At 38.8% G+C, this 15,192-nt stretch overlaps 1 protein-coding gene across 3 annotated transcripts in view; it reads left to right on the top strand.

The window, feature by feature from the left end:
• RWDD3 (RWD domain containing 3) overlaps positions 1-15,192 on the top strand; it is a 171,100-nt gene that overhangs the window by 56,084 nt on the left and 99,824 nt on the right. Inside the window, exon 5 of one of the 3 annotated variants that reach the window (XR_007516695.1) lies at positions 9,230-9,241. The exons of the other annotated variants lie outside the window; for them this stretch is intronic. The gene's annotated coding sequence lies outside the window, so the exon portion shown is untranslated. Of the gene's footprint in view, positions 1-9,229; positions 9,242-15,192 lie in introns of those variants that run through there. 3 annotated transcript variants of the gene reach the window in all.

Here is a 15,192-nt window from a genome sequence, read left to right as displayed (position 1 = left end):
TCCAGCTTGTCCAATTCGTGGCATTTGCTGGAAAACTTTTAATTGAAGTACCAGGGAAACCCTTTTATCTCTGGTCATGAAGCTTGAAGAAAATAAATTTAGTATTGCCTTTATGGCCATGGATTGAACTTGTGGGAATAGCTAGCCTGAGGGAAGGAAGCCAGCATGAGGATGCTGTCCTGACAGACTCTGGGAGGAGAAGAGAGACAGACATTGGGTGCAGAGAAGAGAGAGATCATGATGAAGTTTAAGTCCCTGCATCCAGACATTTCTGAAGACAGAGCTACCTCTGGCTTCCCCAAGGTCTGGTGATGGAAGCCTTGACTAAAACCTTTTCCCTAGGCCAGTTTGATTTTTTTCCCTGCCTTTTGCAGTCAAAAGAATATTAACTGAGCAGCTAGAATCAGGATGCAAACCCAGATCTGACTGACTCTAGAGCCTTGAGCTTCCCTCCTAGCCCTCTTCAGAGACAACCACTGCCATGTTATGTATGGATATTTAAACTTGTGATTGTTGTTGTTGCCAGGTGCCGAGGAGACAGTTCCGACTCATCGTGACCCTGTGTACAACAGAATGAAACATTGTCCAGTCCTGCACCATCCTCACTATCATTGTTATGCTTGAGCCCCTTTTTGGAGCCACTGTGTCAATCCGTCTCCTTGAGTGTCTTCCTGTTTTTTGCTAACCCTGTACCAAGCATGATGTCATTCCCCAGGGACTCATCCCTTGTGATAACACGTCCAATGATTAATGAATGTTTGCAGCCCTTTTTTCTCATTTTGGGTCTTGCCACATCGGCATGGACTCCATCCATGTCATTAAGGTTGACTCTACTTTGAGGAGGCAGCTCTTCCCCAGTCATATTTTGAGTGCATTCCAACCCGAGGGGCTCATCTTCCGGCACTGTATCAGACAGTGTTCTGCTGCTATTCATAAGGTTTTCATTGGCTAATTCCTTTCAGAAGTGGACTGCCAGGTCCTTCTTCCTAGTTTGTCTTAGACTGGAAGCTCAGCTGCAACCCTTCCACCATGGATGACCCTGCTCGTATTTGAATACTGGTGGCATAGCCTCCAGCATCACAGCAACATACAAGCCTCCACAGTACGACAAACTGACATATGGATGGGGGAAACTAGTGATATATATTGCCAAATGTCATCCAAGAACGCTTTACTAATTTGTACTTCCCCAGTACTTACATGCTGGATATCTTCTCTTGCCCTTCGGGGGTCTGTGCTCTGAGAAGTGGACCTGGGATTAGAGGTCCCTTGTTGTTGCTAGGTCCCTTACCCTCTGGCTCATGGTAGGGCTGTGTTGATAAGTAGCCTTGGCAGGAGATGCGAGGGAAGGAGAATTGTTAGGTTGAAGTATTGGTGGCGCAAATGGCTAAGTACTAGACTACTAGCTGAAAAGGTTGACAGTTTACATGTTCAAAAGTGCCTTGGAAAACAGGACTGGTGATCTCTTTCTGAAAGGTCACAGCCTTGAAAACACTATGGAGCAGTTCTACTCTGCTCGCATGGGGTGGCCATGAGTTGGAATTGACTGCAACCAACAACAATAATGGTTGCTTCTCCTGGCTTTCTCTCTGGGTTGCTGAGGGCTGGCTCTGTCACTTGACCCAAAGTCAGAGTTCCTGGTATGTGAGTCTCTCTGCTCAGCTCTGTCTCCCTGTTTCTAGCCCTGGGAGCTGCACTATCCCTTGTGGTTTCCTTCTTCTCTGCGCACATCCTTGTGAATAATCTTTTCATTAAAGGCTCTTCAGATTACCCAGTTTGAATGTGTTCTTTGTTTTCTCTCTCTGCTCTGAGTACTACCAGTTGTACGAAAATGTCTTTTCCTTCCACATTTCATGTCAAGATGGGGTTTTACCCACATTTTGAATCATTTTAGTTCTCATAAGGGTAAAAGGATATCTTGTTTTAATTTGTATTTTTTGACTGTTATTGAAGCCGAACATCTGTTCATATGTTAATTGGTTATTTGCATATTTCTGTTAATTGCTTGTTAATATTCTTTGCCCATTTTTCTTTTGGGTGATCTCTCTCTTTTTAAAATTCCTATTGTGAGGGGAATATTTTTTTCTTATTATATTTTCAAACTGGTTGTTGTTGGTATAAGTGAAAATTATTGGTTTTGTATGTTGTCATCCCTCAGAGCTCTTTAGTTTTAATAGATTTTAGTTGATTCTCTTGGATTTTCTCATATCATTTACAAAGAATAATGCCGTCGCTTCCTTTCTAATTTATCCCACGTTTCTTTGCCTTGTTTTACTGCACTGGCTAGATCTTCCAACACTGTTGGACAATAAGAGTATTGGTAGGAGTCTTCGTCTTATTCCTGAGTCTAACTCAGCTTTTCCCTGGTGTTTCACAGAGTGCTAACCCACAGAGATGCCCTTTGAGAACACCTCAGACTCATGTGGGAAAGCAGTGCACACTCTGGGAGAGTCCTAGTGCTCACAAGCATATTAAAGGCTCTGAGGGTTTTTTTTGTCCTTGCCTAATATAGCTCTTGTACTGAATTTTATGCGGTACATTATCAGCCCCATAATTTGCATAGCTCCTGGAGGGCCAAAATATAAACAAAATGTTTTGTAATATAGCTAAACCACTGTGGTTTTATGCAAAAAGTCAGACTGAATTATTCTAAGGTTTATTTATTATGCCTCTTTTCAACGTTTATTAGTGTAGAAACATAACACATTTTGTATCTAAGGGATCGTATGGATCATCTGCCACTTTGACGCTTTTTACCCTATAAAGAAATAACTGAGATGAAAAAAACTAACTTAAATGGAGGGATGGTTGTCAGGACATCATCTGTTCTCTCTCTCTCACACACACACAAACACAAATAAAAAACCCCACCAACCAACAGACCTCAAGATATCATCTTCTGACATGTACTGCCTTCATTCTAAATTCCCTTCTCCTTTCTCTCCTTCATTTCCTTTTTTCCTTCCTCCCTCCTTTTAGGTATCTCCAGAAAAATCTTTTTCAATCATTGCTACTTTTCCATCCCAGTTGTAAGTTAAAAAATTACTCTTATCATTTATCTTAGTTATCTGGTGCCGCTATAACAGAAATACCGTAAGTGGATGGCTTTAACAAACAGAAATTTATTCTCTCACAGTTTAGGAGGGTAGAAGTCTGAATTCAGTGTACCAGCTCCCAGGGAAGGCCTTCTCTTTCTGTCAGTTCTGGGGGAAGGTCCTTGTCATCAGTCTTCCCCTAGTCTAGGAGCTTCTCAACGCAGGGACCTTGGGTCCAAAGAATGCGCTCCACTCTTGGTGCTTCTACCTTGGTGATACGAGGTCCCTCTCTGGTCATTTCTCTCCTTTATATCTCAAAAGAGATCACTCAATCTAATCCTGTAGATTGAGTCCTGCCTCATTAATGTAACTTTCTCTAATCCTACCTCATTAACATCGTTAAAAACCCATTGCAGTCGAGTCAACTCATAGTGGCTCAATAGGACAGAGTAGAACTGCCCCATAGGGTTTCAAAGGAGTGGCTGGTGGATTCGAACTGACGACCTTTTGGTTAGCAGCTGAGCTCTTAACCACTGTGCCAGCAGGGCTCCATTAACATCATAGAGGTTAGATTTCCAGCACACAGGAAGATTACATCAGATCACAAAATGGCAGACAGCCACACAATACTGGGATTGTGGCCTAGCCAAGTTGACACACATTTTCTGGGGCCACAATTCAATCCATAGCATCATTGTTAATAAGAATAAAGTTAATGTTAGAGATATATAGAATCCCTGGTGGCAAAGAGGTTAAGAGCTCGGCTGCTAACAAAAAGGTTGGGAGTTTGAATCTGCCAGTCGCTTCTTGGAAACCCTTTGGGATAGTTCTACTCCATCCTATAAAGTCACTATGAGTCAGAATCTACTCCACAGCAATGGGTATGTATTGCAGCAAGGAAAGGAAAGGCATTTATTTTTAAACTTATCATAACTGCATAAGTAATATACATTGTTATGCATTCACATGAAATTATGCCCTAATATGGAATTGGTGGCAATCACCGCAAAGATCTTGAAATAGCTTGAAAGTCAACTTCAGAATTCTCATAAATGTCTCATTTACGCTTGTTTTCTGTTCCAATTAAACATATTACTCTTAAAGTACTTAAGAATAATAAAACTATCCTTTATTCAATTTAACTTTTCATTTTCTTTAATTACTAGTACTGGAAAAGTTTCACTCTCTGCTGTATTTCATTGCAAGTATTTCAGCTATGCTATTTTTTTTTTATAAGGCTAAATTAAACTTTTATAGATTTTCTTTTTCTAAGGATAAACCTAATCCCCACTTACTGTTTCTAGGGTAATATTCATCTTAAGTTTCAAAAAACTGACGTGTAAATAAACTTTTGGAAAACAACTTATCAATTGACAATTTGCTGTGTGGTGAATAAACAAAATGATGCCAAAAGATGGACTCCTCCATTGTTACAGAATTTGTATGTATGAATTTGAATAATATTTCTAGGTGAATATAGATTTTCAGAAATCCAGTAGTACCTCAACTTAATTGTTATCCCATTATATTAGTCAAAACAAACAAACAAAAAGAACCAAAGCTGTCGCCATCAAGTCGATTCCTACTCATAGTGACCCGATAATACAGAGTAGAACTACCCCATAGGGTTTCCAAGGAATGGTGGATTGATTTGAACTACCAACCTTTTAGTTAGCAGCCAGATGCCTAACCACTGTGCCCCCAGGGCTCCCAATTAGTCAGAGGTTTGTATTATTCATCTTTAATCAAATGTCCATAATTTCTGAAATCGAAATTCCAATATTTAAAAGACGAGGTCCATAAATGGAGTGGCATACTGGAATTTGTTCTTTTTTTTTTTTTTGCTTGGCAGGGTGGGCCGTGGTACCTGGTAAAGGCTTTTCCATTAAATACTTAGCTCTGTTAGGGAAAAAAAAAATCATTGTTAATGAATTCAGGGTTTTTACATACTAGACGTAGTCAAGTAGCCTGTTACAAAAATAAACGTATTATTAGCCGTAGCATTGCTACATTTGTAACGTAAGAGCTGCTAACTGTATTCGAATATCACAAAGACTGTGTTTCTTGCCTGGAGCACACTCTTTGTTATACCCTGCATCTCATATTCTTATCTTTTTCATGAGAAGTAGTGGATCTCAATAAAATCTATGGATTGTGTTATGTTTACAAGCTACTTACTGAAACAATATTTTCACAGATGAAATCAATAATATATGTGTAAACCTTTGAAATTTAGATTGGGGAGAGAATGCTGCCTAATAAAACTCTGGTATTGAACTTTATACAACATATTATCAGTCTTTTAATTTTATATTCAAGTCCTGAAGGACCGGTAAACAAACTGAACACATATGCAGTTATCTGGATTAAACCACAGCAGTTTTATGCAAAAATTCTGAATGTATTTAAAGTTTATTGTGACGAAACCAAAACCAAACCCACTGCCGTGGAGTCAATTCTGGCTCATAGTGACCCTACAGGACAGAGTAGAACTGCCCCATAGAGTTTCCAAGGAGCGTCTGGCGGATTTGAACTGCTGACCTCTTGGTTAGCAGCTGTAGCACTTAACCACTACGTCACCAGGGTTTCCAATGTATTGTGTAATGTAAATAGGTATAAACATAAAACTCTTAATTCAAAATTTTAAAGGTTAGAAAAGGCTCTTAACAAAGAAATAAAAAGAGTTACCACTACACAATATCTTCACATTATCTAACCTTTAAAATTTTGAATTAAGAGTTTTATGTTTATACCTATTTAGTTGGACCATTAGTTCAGGATGCAGACTAAGGGAACACTGTAGCTATCAAGTATGTTTCATTCAACCATTTTTTATAGAGTTGGTATCTAATGTGTATTTGTAAGGCCATCAGTTATCAAACCATGTATGGGCTAAATTCCTTTTGAAGCTTTCAAGAGGTATTTTAATTAAGTTTTCAAAATTGCTTTTGGATTATCTTCACAATTCTTTAGTGCTTTATTTCCATTAACAAAATAGTAATTAAAATTAAATTTTAAAAGAAATAACCACAGTAGGTCATACTTTTATTACCTTGAGATAGATAATGAACCTGTCCTATATAAAGACTGAGCTAAATCTGCTGAGAGGCTAGGGATAGTGTATTTTAATTAAGGTAATCTTTATTTGCATCTAACAAACAGCATTGCTGCTTAGAAATTTAAGACCTTAGTGATGCATATTAGTACATTACCTCAACAAATCTAATAGAGATTTAATACTTATGTTTGAAGGAGCAATTTGTCATAAATTAAGAGCATTTGCATAGTAAATTTCAAGGATGTTATTCTTTGCAGTTTTCTATAATTAAGGAACACATGAAACATTAAAATTTTATAATTTTTGTAGTGCTAGGAAAGCATGCTTTGTTATTAAACTGAGCCTCATTTTCAGCTGTGCATAACCCTATGGAAAAGTCCAGCTTTAATAAAGACGTAATGAATGTTCTGTCACTAGGTTTCTTTCCTCTTAAACGTTGAACGATGGCTTAAGTATTTAAAGAATGTTTTAGCATGCAAAATGCACCTCTGAAGACATCTATTCAGTTGGATGGGAAGAGTATTTAATCATTTAAAAAGCAGCCCAAAGAGGCTTATCCCAACTACACTGCTAAATGGTTATAAGCTGCATCATATATAAATTAAGTGTTCTCTAATTGGGGTGTATGGGTAGAATCTTTCTTTAGTCAGCTAAATGTTTACAGTATTAATATCTAAATTAGTTAGAGTAAAGGAATAAAAAAACCCATTTTAATTAAGAATGACAACTTTATTCTCAAGACTTCTTTTGATGGTCAACAAGATAATTTTAACATTCGCATTTCATTGATACAGAAAGAATGATTTTATGAAATATAGCTTAAGATAAGGCTCAACAGCTCAGTTCAGCTGTGGTCATGTGGATTTTTGACTTATACTGGATGCCTCTGGCACATAGTCTTTTGTACCTGATAGTTATTTAGGGTGTGAAGGGACACCTTTGTCAGAGAAGAAGGAATTATACCAGTTTACCTTTGACTCTTGTGTATTCTTTCTTCTGATTATCTTATTCCATAAACTAAATCACTTTGCTTTTTCCAGCCAAGAGGATAGCATCTAGAGACAATTTGCTGCCAGTTTCCAGAATGTTCATTGGCTCCTCAGGCTTGAGGTAGCTTAAAAAATTTTCCCTTAGCAAGGGGATGCAAGTATTTATTCAATATATATTAAATGAATGTGGTGTTTTAAAGGATTAATTCAGGTGATATAAATTTGGGCATTGCATGCCTTGAGATTTTTAACCCAAAATTGCATTAGTTCTAATAATAATGATAAAATATTTAGGCAGTTTTATCATATACTGGAGCCAGTGTAGAAGGTGTTGTTTCAAACTCTTCTCATAATTCAGAGATTTCTATGCTACCAATTTATTATTATTAAATTGGCTAAAAGAACTCAATAGTTAAAATGTTTTAAAAATCTAAGTGATAGTAGTAATGAAACATGCTATTTGAATTTCTCCTTTCATTAGATGGGCAGCTTGAGGTTGTGGAAACAGTGCGCACCTGGGGACAGTCAGCTGTGGGTTTGAATCTTAGTATCATAACTTACTGGCTGGGGGATCTTGGCCCTTAATTTCTACATTTGTACATTGGAAATAATGTTGTGAGGCTAAGTTCAGTCTTTCCTCAACTTTAGAAACCTCAAAAAAAAAAAAAAAAAAAAAAAAAAAACCAAACCCACTGCCGTCAAGTCAATTCCTTTAGGAGGGTATATTAATTTGGAAGCTCTAGCAGCTTTATAGGAAACTCTGGTGGTGTAGTGGTTAAGTGCTACGGCTGCTAACCAAAGTGTCGGCAGTTCAGATCCACCAGGCGCTCCTTGGAAACTCTATGGGGCAGTTCTACTCTGTCCTATAGGGTCACTATGAGTCGGAATCGACTTGACGGCACTGGGTTTGGTTTTGGTTTACTGGCTTTATGGAGCCCTGGTGGTACAGTCGTTAAGAGCTACAGCTGCTAACCAAGAGGTTGGCCATTGGAATCCACCAGCTGTTTCTTGGGAACTCTACGGGGGCAGTTCTACTCCATCCTATAGGGTTGCTACGAGTTGGGATTGACTCGACGGCAACAGGTTTTTTTCTTTTAGTGGCTTTATCAACAAGGTTTATGGCAATTATTTCCTTCCCTGTCCCATTTCCATTATCACTTTTCCTCCTCTACCCTTCACTATTATTTAAGAGTTGGAAAAACTAATATGATTGACTAGGGTAAAACACTAAATAATGCAGAAATAAAAATGAGCCTCAGACAAAGATGGGCCACTTGGTCATCAAGTCAAGCGTTCCTGTGTAAGGTGGAGCACTGAGTTACACCACTTAGTAGGTTGGATGCTCAATAAAATCAAGTGATTGGAAGCTGGTCAATTAGCAGACGGAACTGTGGGTGACCAAATCAAGAGCTAAAAATAACTTTGAACATTTCTTAAGGACTTTTCTGTGTGTCAGACACTGAGTACCTCACATTGATTAAGCCCATTTAATGATTTAATAATTTTTTTTTTACCACTCTAGTGGCGTAGTGGTTAAGTGTTGCAGGTGCTAACCAAACGGTTGGCAGTTAAATCCGCCAGGCGCTCCTTGGAAACTCTATGGGGCAGTTCTACTCTGTCCTATGGGGTCGCTATAAGTCGGAATCAACTCGACGGCACTGGGTTTGGTTTTTTTGGGTACCACCCTCAGATGTTGATATTATTAACCAGTTGCCATTGAGTTGACTCTAACTCATGGTGACCCCATGTGTGTCAGAGTAGAATTGTGCTCCATAGGGTTTTCGATGCCTGTTTTTAGGAAGTAGATCATCAGACCCTTCTTCCTAAGAAACTCTGGGTGGACTTGAACTGGCAACCTTTTGATTAGCGGCTGAGTGCATTAACTGTTTGCACCACCCAGGGATTCTGCTGGAATTATTACCATCCTCATTTCACTTATGAGAAAGCCAAGGTACAGAGAGGTTAAGAAAATTGCCCAGGTGAGGAAGTGGTAGAACTGGGAAGCTAATCCAGGCCCTCACTCAAGCTGTTAACCACTTTGCCATTTTGCCACTTATATTTTGTGGCCTATCTAAGGAGAATTGCTACAAAGATACATATGGGGCCCAAATCTTCCCTTCAGTGTTTATTTTTTTGGTTTGAGGTAGGTCAAGTGGAGGGCACACATCAGGAGAGTCGAATAGAGAGAAGTCATGTCACATGGAATTTGGTGTCAGCAGATGTGACTGCGTGTTGGCTCTGCACCTCCCTAGCACAACCTCAGGTGAGTTACATAAGCTCTCTGAGTTTCCTGCCCGGTAATATGGTGATCCTAATAGCTCCCTCATGGGATTGTTGTTTTATGTCACCTATTTAGCAGATGAGGAGCCCTGGTGGCACAGTGGTTAAGAGCTTGGCTGCTAACTGAAAGGTTGGCAGTTCAAACCCACCAGTAGCTCTGAGGCAGAAAGATGTGGCAGTCTGCTTCCATAAAGATTTACAGCTTTGGAAACCCTATGGGGCAGTTCTACTATGTCGTATAGGGTCACTATGAATCAGAATCGACTAGACGGCAACAGGCAATGAGTTTGGTTTACTCAGCAGATGCCTGGCCACAATAGGGGTTTTATACACTGTAGCTCTTATTATAGTTTGTCCACTTATTTCATCTTAGAGAAGTAAGGAATCTAAAGTGAACTCTTTTGCCCCAAGTTCTACCATTCAAAAGTGAAAATTTACTTCATTGTTGTTAATATTGTTGGTCTGCAATGTCCCTAGTTTCTATGATACGAGTTTTATAATCATGTTTATATATAAATATAACTTTTTCTTCAGGTGTATAGGCACTAGTATGAGATCAGAAAGTTCAGTGTATGAGGATAAGTCAAAAGGTATTGCTACAAAATCATAGAAACCTATATTAAACAAAAATCTCAAAATATGAAGCTATTGTTTCTTGACATATCTTCCATCTAGGTCTATGCACTTCTTAAGGTGGTGTTTTCATCTCTCTAACCCTTCCCTGAAGAATTCTGTGCTCTTCGATTTACACCGCGTCAAAACGGCAATTTGGGCAACCTCGAGGCACTGAAATCGTGCTCTTTTTAAATGTTCTCTGAGTTTTGGGAACAAAAAGAAATCTGAAGGGGTAAGATCAGAGTTGTAGGGATGGGGTAAGCTTTACCCAAGGAAATTCTCATAGGACAACCCTTGTTAATGTTGAAGAACGAGCAGGTGCATTGTCATGATGGAAAAAAATTCCTCAGCACAACTGTCCTGGCCTTTTTCTCACCAATGCAGTTTTCAGTTTTCTTAAAGCTTCTTCATAATAAGCCCCCATGATCATCCTGTGCCTTTTGAGGAAATCTATCAAGGTTACCCCTTTGGAATTCCCCAAAACAGTCGCCATAACCTTCTAAGCAGTCGTCCCTCTCTTGGCTCATCTTTGAGGTCTTCCCGACCTTCCTTAAAACGCTTGATCCATTTAAAAACTGCTGATTTATGTGGGGCATCATTCCCATAAACTTGTTGCAAAGCTTCAGTGATTTGGGAAGATGTCCATTTGAGTTTTGTTAAAAATTTGATATTATCTCTGACCTCAAAATCCTTTTTTTCCCATGGCACAGAAGTATCTTTTTTTTTTTTTGGAAGATGTCCTAAAGAGACTAAGACAAGTGTATTACTGACAGAACTTGTCTGCAGCCATCCACTGATCGCAGAGACATGTTTAAACACGTTTTGTTTCAAATAAGCCCATGCATGTATGAACTGGAACCCTAGTAGCAACACTTTGTGACTTACCCTCATGTGTGATGGTTAAGGTTGTATGTTAACTTGGCTGGGCCATGATTCTCAGTGGTTTCACAGCTGTGTAATAAAGTAATCACCTCCATGATAAGATCTGTTATGAGCAGCCAATTAGTTGAAGGGAGTTTCTTTGGAGGTGTGGCCTGCATCCAATATACATGGAGTTTCTGGCAAAGCTCACTGGCTTTTGCTTGTTCTGGATCCTGCAGCTGGCTGCTGTTCATCCGACCTCTGGTTGAGCTAGCAATTTACCTGTCATTCTTACCTGCCGATCTTAGATTCACCAGCCCCTGCAGCCACTAAGTCAGGAGAAGCCTCCAGGCTGATCCACGGACTTGGGAAACTTCAGCCTTTACGACCATGTGAGCCATTTCCTTGATATAAATCTCTCTCTCTCTCTATATATATGCTTCACTGGTCTTGCTTCAATAGGGAACCCAGCCTAAGACACTGTATAAGCCCAAAATATTTTTATAAGGCACTTATTTACAGTTAGGAGTCCCTGAGTGGTACAACCACTTGGCTGCTAATCCAAAGTTTGGAAGTTGGATTTCACCCAAAGTTCCCTTGGAAGAAAGGCTGGGTGATCTACTACTGAAAAATCAGCCATTGAAAAGCGAATGAGTACAGTTCTGCTCTGACACATGTGGAGTCACCATGAGTTAGGTTTGGCTCAGTGGCAATGGGTACTATACTATTTGCAGTTAACCTCTGTGATAACACTTGTGGGGATTAGTAGTGATTAAATTGGATGGAGAGTCCTAACATAGTATCCTAACATTGTATGTTTCCATTTGGACAGAGGGGAGGGGGGTTCATTTTTTAATTTCAATAAATATTTTTGGAGCACCTACTATGTGTCAGATGCTGTGCCTCCCCCCTCGATGGTGTGAATGCATTTCATTTTAAGTGACCACTGAGCAATTGGTGGAAGCTGTCTGAAATGCTGTGTTAAGATGGATTGTGATCCTAGCCGGTAAGAAAGAGTGCCAGGCGGTGGGCAAGGGGTGGAGGGGGATGGGGGCAAAATTGGACAATGTATTTGCTGCTTATGATGTAACTACAATATAACCAGAATCCAAACCTGAGTCATCTTGTATTAGAATCTCACTGTATTTTTAAGGTGCTTTGGAGATCTCGACTATTATGAACTTTTCTCTATTTTACAGGCTTACATGATTTTGGTGTATTTTGCCTCACCAATAACATCATTTTATACCACCTGTTACAACTGGTGTACAAGAGTTTACCTTCAAAGAGCAGTTACTAATTATCTTCAGATATATAACAAAGACATATTCCCTGCCCTTCTGGAGTTTAGAGTTTAAAATAGATAGTACTAAGACCGGAACACCATATAAAAATCAAACAGGGACAGAAATTGAATAAAACATTCTGTATTTCCAGAAACATCACTTACCTACCTTAATCAGCATGTGTGCTAGTAATTTTTGCTTCTGTTTCTGCAAAAACTGAAAGAACTAATGATTCAACATAATGGGGAAAGAGCAAAGATGTCACAAGATGATCCAATTCTTTAAATCTGTTTTTTCCATACCTCTTATTATTATTATGCTTTGTATCTATGACTGCTGCTCTAAAATATTAACCTTTTTAAAAACGTTGATCGCACAGTTGGTTGCAGCACTGCTGTCTGCCAAATTGTACCATTCTAAGTGTTTCTAAGTCTTTGGGAATCCCCAGAGGGTCTACCTAAATTCCCTGCCGAGAAAGAAAAATTAAAATCCTTGTTTCCCACTTCCTTCTTCACGGAGGAAACAAACCTGTTTATTAAGAACAAACCCATGGAGGTGAGAGATGAGGAATTTGTCAGACAAGCGGTGGAGTTCTGCTTTGTTGAATGCTATGAGAAGTAGGGAGTCCAACAATCACCAGGAGGAGTCTCGGTGTCTGAGGAGAAATTGTATGAACTGTCAGTTAGTTGAAGGCATTGTCAGTTTTCCATTAGTAATGAATTATGGGAGTAATTTCATTAATTTCTTCACCTCCTCCAGTACATGTTAGTGTAAGTTGCTCAACTAAACATCAAAAGAACCATTGTGTTTTAACCTTTTAGTCTTTTACTGCATAACCAGGAATAGCAGAGAAATAAATCAGTGTAACCTTCCTTTAAAATATGACTGAAGATAAGCAGTGGACATAATTTTTTTTTCCTGTTTTTAATTTAATAGCAGGTTTATGGTTTTATGCAAAACCATTCACATTACATTTGACCCTCTGGGAGCTGCCTTTTTTCCCCCGTGGATATAATTTTGAGTCTTTAATAATCTGTTGTTAAATCTAGACTGAGTTTGATTAATGAATTGTGATGAGCCAGGGCATTAATTTGCAGATTTGGTCTAATGCCCTGAAAGGCTGCTTTGTTGCTGATGTTATTAATGCTAGACTTCAGAAAGAGCCATGGGATGGCAGTGTGCCTCAAATAATGGACAAGCTACCTCTGTGGATGTCCCAATGAAGGAGCTATAGTTCTAGAAGTGACTATGGAGCCATATGGTATCAAGAGAGGAAATCCTAATTTAGCTTTATGCCCTAGAACAGGGAGCACAGGTGTCCAAGGGGTCTCTGGGTGGAATTCAGTGTGTGTGTGTGTGTGTGTGTGTGTGGAGGGGGAGGTGGGAGTGGGGAGCAGGGTCTGTAAATTTACATAGGAAAATAATTATTCTGATTTTCAGTAACCTTTACCTGAAATTTTGCATTTCATTTAATTATAAATGTAGGCAATAAACCACAGTAGTATTAGCAGTATCTGTGACTTTGTCATCAATAGAAATCACAGATCATTTTGAAACCCACTATAGGGTTGTAGATTCCTGACTATATTGTTTATGCTCATCATTACTTTAAAATTATAGTAGTTAGGAATGCTGTAGGTCTCTCTATTTAATGTGTTAATGAAGTATATGTATTACTGTATCACACATTTTAAGACTGTAACTATATTTTAATGTAATTGGTTTCCTTATAATCTTATTTTATGTATTTTAAAACCTGATTCTCTGAAGGTGCCTATGCTACGGTCTTTTCCTTCGGTGAACACATACCTATACTGCTCAGGACTTTATTTTCATAAACAGGTCCAAGGTTCAAACATGTTACCAAAGTGGCCAGATGTTAGTAGCGACTGAGTTGTGCTAACATGACCGATATTTCAATTACTTCCCTCCTTACTTTCCTCCCGGAAAGCTCGAGGAAGTCATGAAATGTTTGTCTTATTCACTGATATTTCCTAAACACATACTATATTGCTTGAAACATAGTAGGCACTTAGTAAATATTTGATGAACAAATGAACACTGACAGCTTTAAGAGGAAATATTTTTCCCCTCATTTGAATGACTCTGGGATTTTAAATCATTTTAAAAATGAAATAGAATCTGGTATCCACATTCTAAAGACTTTATTGCAACATAAAATGTATTTACAAGGCATTAGAAATGTTTATAGGAACTGATATTAACCAGTTTATTGTCCAGCAGCTCAGTTGGGCTGAGCTTATCAGAGCGCTGTTAGACTTTCATAACTGATTTCTTGAAAGCATTGTTATAATTAAACAAAGAGAACTGGAATTCTCTAAAGGCAAATATAGCTGCAGAGAGATACAGTTAGATTAGGGAAACAGATTAGCGTGTGTGTTGGAGTGTATATAAATGTGTAGATATATATGCATGTGTGTCTTTGTGTGTGAATAGACCCAACCTGGTCAGAAAGTCATTACAGCTATACATTGCCTTAGAGATTATTTTTCAATTTAATTTAACAAATATTGAAAGTGAAGCACAAAGAGGTTAAATGATCAGTGACCTCCTAATTACTAAATCCAATAAATCCTATGCATACCTTATCTTACTTGACCACACTACTGCATTTCATGTTGTTTATCTTTCCCTTTTTCTTGAAGCCTGTGTATATGCTGTTTCCTCCACCCAGAATGCCCTGCTTTCCTGCTCCTTCCCCTCCCTGCCCATTGCTCTTCTCCTGGAGAAGGAACGTCCCATTAAGCCCTCCCAGTTCCTACCGCTGAAGTAGAGTTTTGCTCTCCTTTAGTGTTTCTCAAATCTCTTTATCTCCTCACTAAGGAGCCTTTTAAAACATTTTTTCTTTAATTTTCTGACACTCCCCTGCCCACCTCCCCTGGTGGATATTTAATACCAGAGATATACCGTATATCTGCTTACGTACTTCTTATGTACGCAGCAAGCCATCATAATATCTAAGAATTTTTGCCCCCAAGAACCAATTTTCACCTCCTACGATAAATACCACTCCCACTGAGAATACTTGTTCTGTTGTTGTTGAGTGC

This window comes from Elephas maximus, chromosome 3, assembly GCF_024166365.1.
Source record: "Elephas maximus indicus isolate mEleMax1 chromosome 3, mEleMax1 primary haplotype, whole genome shotgun sequence".
Classification (NCBI taxonomy): Eukaryota; Metazoa; Chordata; class Mammalia; order Proboscidea; family Elephantidae; genus Elephas; species Elephas maximus.
This window is presented reverse-complemented; position numbering and strand designations above follow the sequence as displayed.